Source organism: Bos taurus, chromosome 19 (genome assembly GCF_002263795.3).
Source record: "Bos taurus isolate L1 Dominette 01449 registration number 42190680 breed Hereford chromosome 19, ARS-UCD2.0, whole genome shotgun sequence".
Lineage (NCBI taxonomy): Eukaryota > Metazoa > Chordata > Mammalia > Artiodactyla > Bovidae > Bos > Bos taurus.
In genome coordinates this window covers 58,994,552-59,009,434 of record NC_037346.1, presented here as the reverse complement: position 1 = coordinate 59,009,434, position 14,883 = coordinate 58,994,552, and the positions used below count along the sequence as shown (strand labels likewise).

Sequence of the window (14,883 nt, the reverse complement as noted above, 5' to 3'; positions counted from 1 at the left end):
GGGTGGGTTTTGCAGCCAACACCCTTGAAAGGAAGCAGAGCCTGCATGCCACAGGCATCTGGGACACAAGGACCTACACAGTATTTTTGAAAAGTTCAGTATCGCTCGCCGATAAAGGGGCATTCAGTGCGGGCGAAGGCACTACGCGGAGAGGGTGGAGACTGGGCTGCCAGGCGGTCCTAGGACAGCGTTTGCAGCCAGTTTTCTTTTTCCACCGTATCTAGAGTTGAGTAGGTGCCAAGATAGCTGAAAGCTTTCGGGGACACCCATAGACACAGATAGGGTGCCCCCCACTCCCCCAACCCCTGTCTTTTCCATGGAACTTAGCAGCAGCGACCAGGGGCGTCATCACAGAGCGTTAATTTTTTCCCTTGCCTGGTTTCCCACATTCTGTGACCACTACGGAGCATGCCAGGGAAAATATTGAGAGCCTAGGTAAACGAAGGGGAACCCAACATTCACCAGTCTGGCCTTAAAATAGCCGGCAGAACGCCCCCATCCTGGAGAATACACAGGCAGTGACTGTTAACCAGTGGGCCCGGAGCACCCGCCCACCCCACCCCACCAGCTCGCCGCGATGCCCGTGAAAGCCTATCTCAGAGACAGGATAAAGAATAAGCCTTTGCTGCCGGGTTGCCTTTGCCCCCAGCCCACACTTTTGGTGAATATTAATGAACGTGCAGTGACCTGACTGATGCAAAGCCATGCGCGCCACTGGGCCGGATGGGGACCTTGGGATGGGGTAGGGGGTTGGACAGAGCAGTCAGGCAGAGACAAGGGTGTTCCTGGAGGAGAGTGGAGGCTTGAGGAGCTGCAGAACGCTCCCCAGGGCTGGGCACCCCAAGCAGAAAGAAAAAATTGCCTCCGTATTGACTATTGGATGCGCCGGGCCACAGCTCTAGAACTTGACTGCTGTGTCGTAAGGCTGTGGATCATGGATAGAGTTTGTGAGGTGGAGAGGAACTCAACAGGAAGAATGTAGATAAAGAGCACAGAGATGGGGAGGAGGGAATCTGGGGGTGAGGATAAGGAAGAGTGCAGAGTATATGCTGTGTCAGCATAATAATTTCTAAGTGCTTTACATATAAAGTTGCCAGATTTAGCAAATGAAAAATGCAAGATATCCAGTTAAATTTGAATTTCAGATCAGTAACAAATACATGTTTTAGGATAATGTCCCCTGACATGTTTGCACAGAATTATATTTTTTTAATCATTTTTATTGGAAATATAACCAGCTAAATTTGAGTTTTAGATAAACAAAGGATAGGTTTTGTTATAAATATGTCTCATGCAACATTTGAGAGAGAATTACACTAAAAAGACTGGTGTTTATCTGGAACTCAAATGTAACTGGGTGTCCTGTGTTTTAGCAGCAACCCTACGGCCGTCCAGGTGTTGCTGCCTCAACCAGAATAAAAACCCTCGAGGGCAGAGACGGTTTCTGCCAGGTTCTTCCTGCAGAATCTAATGTTGCCCATTCCACGCACTATTCTGCCACAGAACACGGTCCTGAAAGGCATAATCACTGGGGTACGTGTGCATGGCTTATCATGAGCCGTGCGATCTCAGGCAAGTAACTTAACCACCGTTTCCTCGATGGTCTTGCCTTCTAAACGGGAAAAACGATAGCTGCCTGCCTTAGAGAGTTGTTACAAGGAAACAGTATGGTTAAAGTACTAACTCTATTCTAGGCTCATGGAAAGTACTCAGTGAATGTTAGCTATTGTTATCACTATTATTATTATTGTGTGCTTGTGTGTGCTCAGTTGCTTCAGTCGTGTCTGACTCTTTGTGACCTTATGGACTGTAGCCCGCCAGGCTCCTCTGTCAATGCGATTTTCTTCCAGGGAATCTTCCCAACCCAGGAAGTGAACATGCATCCCCTGCATTGCAGGCAGATTCTTTACTGCTAACCATGGAGGAAGCCCCAGGCTGAGCTCTAGACTCATTAAATTTTCTCACAGACCAGGTTGCATTGAAATAATTGGATTTCTAAACATTTTATTCCCCTGTTTTGGTATGATTTAAGGAGATTTGCAGAAACATTGAATGCTTCACCAACTTAAAAATATTTCCTCCACCAACTTGAAATTCCCTCCAGTGAATCATTTTGATTATATCTTCCTGCTGCTGCTGCTGCTGCTAAGTCGCTTCAGTTGTGTCCAACTCTGCAACCCCATACATGGCAGCCCACCAGGCTCCCCCCAGAAGAGCATAAATTGGTTCACTATCTTTGGAAGGTAATTTGGCAACAGCATGAAAAATTACAAATCACATTCTCTTTAAGTAGCAATTCAATTTTCAGGATTTTATCCTGCAGGAATATTTGAACATGAACCAGGTTATTTATTCCAGCATTGTTATGAGACCAAAATATTAAAGTGACCTAAATGCCCATCACAAGGGCATTAGTTAAATCTGTTATGCTATTAATGTGTGTGGGTGTTCGGTCTTTGTGTCTGACTCTTTGTGACACCATGGACTGTAGCTGGCCAGGCTCCTCTGTCCATGTGATTTTTCCAAGCAAGAATACTGGAGTTGCCAGAGTTTCCTACTTCAGGGGATCTTCCTGACCCAGGGGTCGAACTCGAGTCTCCTGAATCTCCTGTATTGCAGGCGAATTCTTTACCCCTGAGCCACCTGATATGTTATTAATACATTGATAGAATAAATGTAAATTAATAAAGAATGTGGACACTTTCAATACCGACATAGAACTCTCTAAAATATGTTTTTTAAAAAGGACAAGGCACAAGAAAGCCTGTAAAATATCATGCCATAGTGTTAAAAATTAGAGGGGCTTCAAGGAGGTACCCGTGGAGTATGGGTTGAATTCAGTGCCATTCTTCCAAAGAGTCATAGTACAGAAGGGAGAGGAGTCACTTTACAGGGTCAAGACCTGGCAAGCACTGCAAGTTCACACCATCAGCGGTCAGTCTTGGGGAGAGTATGTCCCTGTGATGGAATGATGAGAACAGACTTCATCTCTTTGGTCGTCCTCCCAAAAACCCATAACCCGGGCAAGCCATGACAAAAATATTAACCCAACTCAAAATGAGGGACATTTTACAAAATATTTGACCTCTTCCAAGCTGTCAAAGTCATCAAAAGAAGGTAAGTCTGAGAAACTATCACAGGCGAGAGGAAGCTGAGGAGATACAACAGTTAAAGACGAGGTGGTATCCTGGGTGAGATCCAGGAACAGAGAGGACATTGGGGTGAAACCAGTAGAGTCTGACAGGCTATGGGTTTTGGTTATTAACCACGTGCTGACGTGGTTGCTTCCTTGGCGGTGACGAGCGTACTCCAGGAATTTGAAGTTAACAAAAGAGAAAATGCGTGGTCGCCTATGGAGGGGCCCTGTGATAGCTTCACAAACCCCATTTAAAGTTTCTAAAATAAAACACGTAAAAATGTAAAGGGGTTAGAGAGCACATTGGACTGGCCAAAAAGTTCATTCGGGTTTCTCCATCCAATGTAAAGGAAAAATCCAACAGACTTTTTGCCAGCGCGATCCAATGGCTTCCACGCCCATGGAACATTAGGCCCCAAACTGATGGTTTCCGTTGCCTCTGTAACTAAGAAGGATCCCAGTTATTGGAGGGGAAGATTTCACTGTATGCACTTTTTTTTTTTTTGTATGCACTTTTTAAAAAAATCTTTTTACCTATACTGGAATATGGTCGATAACAATGTTGTGAGAGGTTCAGGTGTACAGCAAAGTGATTCAATTATACATGTACTATTCCTTTCCATATCTTTTCCCATTTAGCTTGTTACACAATATTTATGTACAGTTTAATATTTTAAATTAAAAATTGTAAATTTACTACCATTTAAAAATACTACAATTGACATTTTACAAAAATAAAACAGGATTTTTAATCCAAGTTGTTTCTAAAAGATGCATTAGTTTTGAGTTGCATTTTTTTTTTCTTTTTTAGTAACCCATCAAATCAGATTCGGAGAAGGCAATGGCACCCCACTCCAGTACTCTTGCCTAGAAAATCCCATGGACGGAGGAGCCTGGTAGGCTGCAGTCCATGGGGTTGCTGAGGGTTGGACACGACTGAGTGACTTCACTTTCACTTTTCACTTTCATGCATTAGAGAAGGAAATGGCAACCCACTCCAGTGTTCTTGCCTGGAGAATCCCAGGGACGGGGGAGCCTGATGGGCTGCCGTCTGTGGGGTTGCACAGAGTCGGAAATGACTGAAGTGACTTAGCAGCAGCAGCAAATCAGATTCCATAATGCAGCAGATCAGCTCCCCAAGAAGTAATTAACTTGGATTAATTTTTCATATTAAGAAGCGGTTGGCCCCAAAGTACAAGGCTTCAAGGACAATGGTACTGGGAATATACAAAGGGAAAGAAAGCCTTTGATAATGGTCTGAATGCATGCTTTTGCCCAAGGACACTCTGAGCACCCAGGTGACGTGATGAAGGTACATGGTACCCAAGGAGGGACGGGAAACAGAGAAAATGCCCGGAGAGGGGGCTGGATGCCCCAGAGACCGACTCTGCTGACGTGACACACTCATGAGAGTCTCTCTCCACCTGCTGCCCAGCAGCCTCGACCCTGTATCATCCCAGTTCCACAACAAGCCTTTCTGTGCTTTGACCCTTAAGCCAGAGAAATGTACTAAACCATCAGACTTCTGCAGGGCACTCCAGACCACAGGAGAGCTGACTCTGGAGTCCTCCCTTCCTGCCCTGACCCATCACCCTTCTGTTTCAGCCACTGCTTAGCAAAAAAATCAATTGGGAGGTGACAATGAAGTGAATTCAAACCTGACTCCAGGAAGAGAAACCAAGCCCTTCAGGCAGAGTCGCAAGCTGGAGAGAAAGGACACAGGATTAGCCGGTCACCGAGCCGGCCGGGGGCCAGGAGCCGGGACACCCAGCAGGAGAGGCAGGGAGATGGCTAATCATTGACGGTGACACACTGAGCCAGCCCCGGGGCTGCAGTTTGGCTGATCGCAAAGTCAGAACAGAGCCACCGGAGACGGGGAAGGTGCTGTCGCTTTCACTGTGTCTTTCCACACGTATTGTAATTTTTTTTTTTCAATTTGGAAATGCTCGTGGGGAGCCGGAAAAGGTAGGCTGGAGAACTCCCGGGGTCTGAGAGAGGAGAAACTGTGTCCTTGCCCGGCTCTCAGTCTGATTCAGATCAAGCAGCTCCCCAAGGGCATCCCGCATCAAAGCCACCAGCTAGGTTACCTTGTCCTGCCGCCGCCGTGGAAACTTCCCCACCGCCTCTCGTTTTCACTGCACTTCAACGCCAGCAGCGTGCAGCCCTGCCAGGTTACACTAGCAACGTCCTCTCCCCACCAGCCACACCAGCTTCCTCGGTCCTAAACCCAGCAGCTGCCGAACAGGGAGCAGACGGGGAGAGATGAAAACACCCCCGAAAGTGGGTAACTGGGAAACCCAGGGCAGAGAGGCAGAGGAGCGTTAAAATCCTCTGCACTTGGGATTGACCCATGCACTCTGTTGACACTATGTGTAAGATAGATAGCTAATGAGGACATCCTGTACAGGGCAGGGAACTCCACCCGAAGTTCCGTGGTAACCTGAGCAGGGAGGTAGCCCAAGCCCGCCAGGCTCCTCTGTCCATGGGATTCTCTAGGCAAGAGTCCTGGAGTGGGTTGCCATTTCCTCCTCCAGGGGCTCATCCCAAGACAGGGATCGAACCCAGGTCTCCTGCAATGCAGGCAGATTCTTTACTGTCTGAGCCCCCAGGGCAGTCCATGTCATGTGAACTTGTATGGTTGTGAAGGACTGGGAAACCTGGCGTGCTGCAGTCCATGGAGTCACAAAGAGATACAACTTAGCAACTAAATAGTGACAACAAGAAATGGTTGATTCATTTTGCTGTACAGCAGAAAGTAACCCAAGGTTGTAAAGCAGCTATACTCCAATACAGATTAATTTAAAGCAAACCTCCATGCTTCTCCCAGCTGATACGTGGGCAGCCTGCTTCTGCAATGCCCAGCCGTCCTGTGGAAATTCACAAAACAAGTGGCAAATGCAAGATGTTTGACGGGACCGTGTGCCCGGTTTCGGGGAGAAGATGGGACATTCCCGCACACTGTGAAAGATGTTCTGGGAGATTTACCTGCCCTTGGGTCTCATAACCCTTGGCTTGTTGTTCTGAACTCTAGGCGTGAGTATTTACTTAGTACTTACTTTCTAAATTATTAGGAGTACTCTCATCACAATATTTAAATAACATTTGCTACATCAGAGGGCATGTCCTCGTTGAAGAATAGCCTTGTAGATTATTTTAACTCATAGAGCTGACAACTTGACATTAAGGGTAAGCATGTTTGCCATCCCCCCTTACACACACACACACACACACACCCTCTCCTCTCTTCCAGCAAGCCTTGCACTTGCTCCTGAGGTCTCCCCAAAGGGCATGGGATCTGCTGACCGCCAAAACAGCTGCTGTTCAAAAGGCTCAGCTGCTGAACTCTTTCCCTTTGGTTTGGCCAAAGCCTACTGCCCGAGTCTCAGGTTCCTTCGAGATGGCTCCGGGCAAATGCCTGGCGGGTCGTTCACCGCAGACCTTCTGCACCCTGTCCCCTGACCTATCTCATGGAATAGTGCAGAAGCACAGTTCCTCTATTGTTCTCGACTCGGGGATTGAGGAAAGGGGGAACATGCATGCACACAAAACCTCCCTCGAAAAGATTAGTGTAATTATTAGCCAAGAGCGATGGTTATAAGCCATTCTGCTCTCAAATTCTCCCCAGCACCAGGTCACCTCAGAGGCTCTTAAAGCCCCAAACACGAGACAGTGTGTTCTGCATTTTGCCACGTAGTTCTAGAAGGCGACGGGCCAGTGCTTAATGCTGCCCTCACCCACAAGGCTAATAAGCAGAGGAAGTAAACAGTGAACAATGCATGTGTCTGAGCCCTGGGTCCCCACGCCCCCGTAAGTCTGTTAGAGGCAGATGTCTGGGGCCAGACGTCACTGGCAATTGATTTGCCCAATTTGGGCAAAATGCTTACTACAACCCTGCTGTAGATTACAGCTCAGCTCGTGGGTGGTGCTCAATAGTGTGCTATCTCCCCCTGCAACTTTTTTTTTTTCGGCTGCTCGCTACAGCACGTGGGGTCTTAGTTTCCTGACCAGGGATCAAACCCATGGCTCCTGCAGTGGAAGTGTGAAGTCTTAACCACTGGACCACCAGGAAATCCCACTCCCCCTTGCACCTTATGTGAATAACAACCATTGACCACTGTGCTATCACTCTGCTGGCCCATCCAGTCTCCTTTCAAGAGTTAGGGATATGTTTCAGGAGGGAAATTAAATTGTTCCCAAACTTGGTACCCACATCCTTATACTGCAGACATATTTCAAACCTGTAATCACAGAGAAAATGAAGTCTTTAATTTTATCCCCCTCAATATATATTGATTACATAGATGATTAGGAGAGACATACAAAGAAAGTTTGGAGGATAGAAAGATTTGTGATATGTACGTGGCGGTGGTTTAATTGCTTGGTCATGTCCTCCTAACGCGACCCCATGGACTGTAGCTGGAGAAGAAAATGTCAGCCCACTCCAGTACTCTTGCCTGGAGAATCCCAGGGACAGAGGAGCCTGGTGGGCTGCTGTCTATGGGGTTGCACAGAGTTGGATACGACTGAAGCGACTTAGCAGCAGCAGCATGGACTGTAGCCCATCAGGTTCCTCTGTCCATGGGATTTTCCAGACAGGAATACCGGAGTGGGTTGCCATACCCTGCTCCAGGGGATCTTCCCGACCCAGTGATTGAACCCGAATCTCCTGCTTTGCAGGTGGTCTCCTGCATTACCTAATACCAATTGACTGATTAACTACATTTAAGTTACTGATAAATGAGACATTGAAAGAATTTGCCCGTTGAGTCCAGACTGCTGGTACAATAACTCTGTGAATATTCTACCCAAAAGAGTGCCTCCGTGTGTAAATAAATATAGAGGTGACCATTACCTACAGCCCAGGATACAATTCCATCATTCCTTTATTCTTCAAATGTTACTGATTCCCTACCATATTAAGCAGGTTTCTCTTAGAGCAGCCATGTTAAAAATCCTGTTGTTTCCAGAGGAATCAGTACTGTCTGGAAAACACAGGCCTGGGAAAGAAACTCTCAATGCAGAGCAAAAAAAGAGGACATTTTCTATGTGATGCCAAATTGAGAGAGCTTTCAGGCATCTATGGTTCATTGCTGAGAAAACCTACAGATGTTAAACTTTGCACATGTCTATGAAATACATTTACAAAGTGTTAACTATAACCCCGTTCCTACGAATCCACGTCTTTACAGGCTTCAGCCTCATTTCTCACGCAGAAGGCTATCAGACAAGCTTCTGTTGAAAGAAATAGAGTCTGGATATAAATGACCAAGTCACAATGATTATTTTATATTGCATGTTATCTACATGCACACATCCGGACAGAACAAGCAGTATACCACTGCTCGCATGTAACTTTGTAACATTCATAGTGTGTGCTAACACACATACACACACACACACACACACAACACACACACACACGAGTCTTCCCCATATGGGAAATCTAATGTTTTAGTTAAACTCCAGAAAGCCTTTTTTGTAAAATTGGAATGCAACTGAAATTCTAGCTGAATTGGCTTCGCAAAATGGAGGTTAAAAATAATAATAATAAACAGGTCATTTGGAAAGTACCTAAAATCCTGAGGCTAAAGGCATAAACATAAAAGAGCCTAATCGTATAGAATGTATACACACCACTCTTGAGAATTATTCATTGACGACAAGACAGATGGGAAGATACAGCTGCTAAAACAATTTTCTCCTTAGGATGCCTAGAACCAAGCACCTCATGTTATTACACTGACCATAAGCAGGATGGGCATTTTCGAGGCCTCGTAAAGGGAGTATCTGAAGCATGTCCATCACATTCAGTGGGGCCCGTCCACCCACAAACAGGCACAAACTCATCCAAACCTGATACTCCGCTCTGCAGAACTGGTATCATTTCATTCTGCTTTATTACTAGATCGAGTTCTCAGGAATGGTGAGGATGACCCACAGAAGGAGAACAAACAGCAGAGCAAAGCACAGCTTGGCTCCGATGAGGCACAGAGCTGTTTGTCCACCAAGAGGTCCGGTCTGTAGGGACCCAGGGCACCAGCATCTGCATGTGGATGGACTCTCCAGAAAGGATGCTCCCTGAGTACCACTCATGGGCAGAAACCAGATCCACAGCTGGTGCCTGCTGCTCACGCGTGCCTGAGCTACGTCTCTTTGAAACCAGACAGGGCCGAGGGCTCCCTTGTTCACTTCTGGTGAATCTTGCAAATTCAGAGCAAGGGAGGGTTACAGACAAGGTGATGGTAGGAGGCAGAGGCCCAGCAGGGACCCAAGGCAAGAAAGCTTTCTTGCCAGGAGGAGAACCCTGTTATGTGTGCACACAGCCATTGCTCATTATCTCCCCAAATCCAACGAGCCCACCCCGCTCGTTCATGCACATCAAGGCAATTCCTTCGCAGGGTTTGGCCTGCCTCTCCCATAACAGCCAGCCAGACAGGGCGCTGCTGTGAGGCTGCGGTCACCACCAGTATCTAGACCGTGGCCAAAGGAATAGAAATAAGAATCACCACCTAATGGTCTGTCTGAGGAGAGGGAAAACAAGTCCCGTGCGGCTGACACAGCTCTAAAACCCAGGCAGCTACTCACCTAGATCTGGCAAGAGGATTGACCAAAAACATTAGGTTCAACGTCCAGACTCAGAAGGAGCAAAATCCAAGGGGATCTAACTCGGCCATGCTCTGCCCTGTCCCTCGGTCTAGCCGACCCAGGACACGACCCCGATGAACGCAGCCTGGTCGTGGAGAGGGAGCCGGGGGTCCCACCTAGGCCTGCTTCTCCTCCTCAGGTCCGAGCCGCAAGCCCCAGCGTCGGTGTGCCGAACGCCCGCTCCCGACATTGAATGAGCCCACAGAATACCTCGATCTGATCTTTTATAGTGCTTTGTTTATTACCTGTGTGCCCTTATTTCATAAGGGAACTGAGAAAGAGAGAGAGAGAGCTCACAGCAATGATGAAGATGACTATTCGCGGCGATCCAAAGACAGCGTTTCTTAAGCTTCATTCATACAGCAAATGTGCCCAAACAACCTAGCAATTGTTCTCTCAAATGTCACCTTTCTGTAAGGGCCACTGTGCCGATAAACCTCGGCTCTCTCGGGTGTTTTTTTTTTTTTTGCTCCCCTGGTGTGCCCCCCTCCCCCAAATAGCTGTGTTATCCTCCAATATCTCCGCAGAAATGGAACCGACAAGAAAAGCTTTTCTTCTTCTTCCAGCCAACAACCCCCCCACCCCCACCCTCATCCGTTTTTTCTTTCTTCTGCAGCTTGAACAATTTGGCTCTGTTCTGGGTGCATTCCTGTGGCCCATTCTCTTCCAGTCCCCCGTGTGGGACCCGGGACGGTGGACCCAGAGAACACAGGCTCACATTCAGCCCTGGCACGGTGTTGCTGGGGGGGTGGCGGGGGGAGGCAGAAAAACGAACCGAATATACCTAGGAAGGTTGCGCCACCAACTTAATACCTGGGCAGAGAGACAAAGGCTCTTTAGAAAAAGCCCCGGGCGGCAGGGTGACCCCCTCCCCCTCCCTCCAGGACTTCAAAAGATAACAGGGGCTGAAAATAAAGCCCTGGCGTAATGAAAGTTTTCCAAGCCATTTCAGGAGTTATTACCAGTGATGACAGAGGACTCACTGCCCCCTGTTTTGGATGAAGCGCCTCTTCTCCTGTGTGATGAGAGCCTGTCTCTCGGCGTGTGTGAGTGTGCGCGTGAGTGTATGTGCCTTCATCCCTGAGCAGAATGACCAGAGTGCTCGGCTCCTTACACAAGCGGAGGTGCCACTGTGCCTTGGAAAGCCCCTGATTCGAAGGGAATCCACAAAATGAGGACGCCCTCTCAACATGATCCCTGTTCTATTCTAAACGGAGGGGAAGTAATTTTGTGTGTGTGTAATTTTTCTCCCTATGTTTATTTCCGGTTGGGATCCAGAATTTGCATTTGCCCATGGAAGAGGGTGCAAGTCTTCCGGATACGTTCTGAGGATAAAAAGGAAGGGGGTTCGTGCAGTTTAAACAAATCACAAGGTGTTCAGAGGACCGCTCCTCTAAATGGGACGGTGCCCTGCTTGGAATAGTCAGACTTCAAAGGCCAACTTAAAGACAATGCCTCATGGTTGTTAGCTCCAGGGCCTTACCCAAAGTTCTCCTTTGAGAGAATAAATTTTTAGCCAGAAGCCTGGAGACCAAAGAGAAAAAGCCAAGCCTACAACGTAACTGGAAAATAGTGGGATAAATAAGCACGTCAAACAGGATTTTTCTATCTGTAATTCGAAAAAATCATTGCCCATAAAAAAGAATGGAATCATGTCATTTGCAATAACATGGGTGGATCTAGAGATGATCACACTAAGTGAAGTAAATCAGACAGAAGATACCATTTACATGTTGAATCTAAAAAGATGACACAAATGAACTTGTTTACAAAACAGAAACAGACTCATAAAGAAAACAAATTTATGGTTACCAAAGGGGAAGGGAGTTTGGAATTAACAGATGCATATGAGGTAGGTAATCAACAAGGACCTACTATATAGCACAGGGACCTCTACTCAGTATTCTGTGATAACCTACATGGAAAAAGGCTTTTCTTGCTCAGTCACTAAGTCGTGTCTGACTCTGCGACCCCATGGCCTGCAGTACTCCAGGTTTCCCTGTCCTTCACCGTCTCCCTGAGTTCAGTCAAACTCATGTCCATCGAGTCAGTGATGCCATCCAACCATCTCATCCTCTGTCGTCCCCTTCTCCTCCTGCCTTCAATCTTTCCCAGCATCAGGGTCTTTTCCAATGAGTCAGTTCTTCGCATCAGGTGGCCAAAGTACTGGAGCTTCAGCTTCAGCATCAGTCCTTCCAATGAATATCCAGGGTTGATTTCCTTTGGGATTGACTGGTTCAATATCCTTGTAGTCATGTATGTGTATATCTGAACCACTTTGCTCTACACTAACACGACATTGTAAATTAACTATTCCCCAATATAAATAAAAAATAATAAGAATTTTTAGAAGTACACACTTGGAAAATGGCTCTAAATCACTCCTCTGTGTATTTGCTTTTTCAAGAAGACTGTAAACTCCATTAGAACAGGACGGTACATCTGAATCCCTAGCATCTAGTACATTTAAGTAATGCTTTTGGAATGTTGAAAAATTTCAGATTCACAAGGAAGAGAAAAACACGCAGTCACATGCAGGAGCCAGCCGATACCCACTCATGGGGACCAACTGTTCAATCTGTGTGAGTCCCGTAAGTCGGTTGTTGAACATGAAATTGAAAGTCACTCAGTCGTGTCCAGCTCTTTGTGACCCCATTAACCATACAGTCCATGGAATTCTCCAGGCCATGGGATTTTCCAGGGAATACTAGAGTGGGTTGTCATTTCCTTTCTCCAGGGGATCTTCCCAACCCAGGTCTCCCGCATTACAGGCAGATTCTTTAACAGCTGAGCCACAAGGGAAGCCCAAGAATACTGGAGTGGGTAGCCTATCCCTTCTCCAGGGGATCTTCCTGACCCAGGAATTGAACCAGGGTCTCCCACGTTGCAGGCAGATTCTTTACCAATGGAGCTATCAGGGAAGCCCTTGTTAAACGTAGCTGCTATTAAAAGTCAAATTCTACAGACTTACAATTAAATAAGTTACATCAAAAACAAAAGCGAATAAGCTCACCACTCCTTACTACCTGGCCGTGTTTCTCCTTCGTCTGTATCCTTGAGGTTATCTATATCTCTTGTATCCATATTGGAGTTTCCCTGGTGGCTCAGTGGTAAAGAATCCATCTGCCAAAGCAGGAGACACAGGTTCGATCCCTGGGTTGGGAAGACCCCTGGAGAAGGAAATGACAACCCACTCCAGTATTCCCTGGAAAATCCCATGGACAGAGGAGTCTGGTGGGCTACAGTCCATGGGGTCGCAAAGCATCAGACATGAGTTAGCCACTGAACAACAACAGCATGTTCATATGGTGGAAATGCTGTCCGGTGGCTGATTGCTACACATCTATCTCTGACTCTGTGTTCAGTGATATCACATTTTTAGCTGAGTTAGCCATGGTAGGAACTTGAACACCATGGAAATCTAAAAATACTACAAATCAGCTTTGTGATTGTATAGACTTAAAAGTAATGAAGGAAAGGTTAATAATGCATATCAAATGTAAAAATATATCACACCTTTAGTTATTCCTTTGTGAGTAGCCAACAAATATGTACCAAGGATATGTTCTTCTCAAAAAACCATCTTCTGAGCCCATGAAGTAATCACATTATTGACTAAGAAGTGAGCTTCCAAAATATATCTTCTTTCAACTTATTCCTTAATAAAAATTAAAATATCGACCAGTGTTCCTATTGGAATTATACTCCTTTGCCAACTGCAAAAGAGAACTTAGTGAAATGTTTTTCAAGAGTCAATTAGTTATGTGGAATTTACGATGAAGGGTATTTCATATTTTATAAGTATTTGCAAATTGTATGTTGTACCTCCCTTATATGAATAAGAATTGTAATCAACATATGTATTTATAAACATGAATATATTTTCTTGAGAGAGCTGGTGCTTAAATAACCAGTACATTACTATCCAATAGCATACCTCCATGTAAGGGGGTAATTTAAATGACGTGTGTTCATGTAGGACTCTCTGTGGCCCTACAGGCTGTAACCCACAAGGATCCTCTGTCCATAGGACAGGACAGAATACTGGAGAGAGTTGCCACTTCCTACTCCAGGGGATCTTCCAGACCCAGGGATCAAACCCATGTCTCCTGCATTGCAGGCTGATTCTCTACCTCTGACCCATTAGGGAAGCTTTTATGACATATGGGATGATAAGGAATCAATTTAAGTGAGTATGTGTATGTCTGCATACATATCTGTTAACTTTGGTTTAATGGAGGCAGATGGAAAAAAAGTGAAAGAAAACTACGGCTAGAAAAATGACCCAGTACGAGTTACTGCTAGCTACCCTACGCTTTCACTGGGGCCACCAAGCGCAAGGCTCGTTGAGGACAAAGGGCGCAAGAGCCCACTCTTAGCACTGTCAGACCTCTGGGGAGTGTCGTATGGTTTCCACAAGGACTTGGGCACAGACGGGTCATGGGAGCCTCATAAGGGCTTTGTGAAAAAGGCGAGACAGAGGGCGCCCACCCAGCGGAGGAGCATGTCAAGGCTCAGAAGGTATATGTAGTTCGCATACGTCACGCAACTGCAGGTGGCTAAGATGTGACCCTAAGAACACAGGTCTTCTGATGCCCAGCTCAGAGTTCCTCAGCCACTTTGGAGCAGCTCCGCCGCAAAGCTACGTCCCTCTTGAAGGTGAGTGTCAGCAACCAGGCAGTGCAGCAGGAAAGGAAGGCACTTAGGAATCTGGAAATCCTGCTGTCGACTCAGCCACACCTCGTTTCTGCATCTCCTCAGACAAGAAACTGAGATCTCAGAGTCCAGCCTTGGATCTGCCCGTCAGCCCACGTAGAGCGGCCGCCGCTCCCCAGGGTCAGCAACCTCTGACTGGAGAATCCACCCGGCCGAGGAGACAGGTGGCTGCAGAGTCCAGGTCCTACAGCACCAAGCATCAGAGCTCTGGTTTTCACTTTTTTTTTTTTTAATCGCAGACCCCTTTATTTTTTATTTTCAAGCAAAAACCTATCTGAAATAGAAAAATATAATTCCAACCCAAAAACAAGCTTCTATAGGGATAGCATGCCACTTAATGGTTAGAACAGCTGTCTGCTCACAGAGACTCTGAAACCATCATCCTA

The 14,883-nt window shown here is 46.5% G+C and overlaps 1 long non-coding RNA gene across 7 annotated transcripts in view; it reads right to left on the bottom strand.

Moving 5' to 3' along the window:
- LOC101902884 (uncharacterized) overlaps nucleotides 1–9,982 on the bottom strand; it is a 484,977-nt gene extending 474,995 nt beyond the window's left edge. For 6 of the 7 annotated variants that reach the window (XR_009491829.1, XR_009491824.1, XR_009491826.1 and 3 more), the window contains exon 1: nucleotides 9,722–9,982. This is a non-coding gene — a long non-coding RNA (uncharacterized lncRNA). Of the gene's footprint in view, nucleotides 1–5,223; nucleotides 5,371–9,721 lie in introns of all 7 variants that reach the window. The other variant, XR_009491825.1, reaches the window with a different exon arrangement.
- Nucleotides 9,983–14,883: the final 4,901 nt, after the last annotated feature.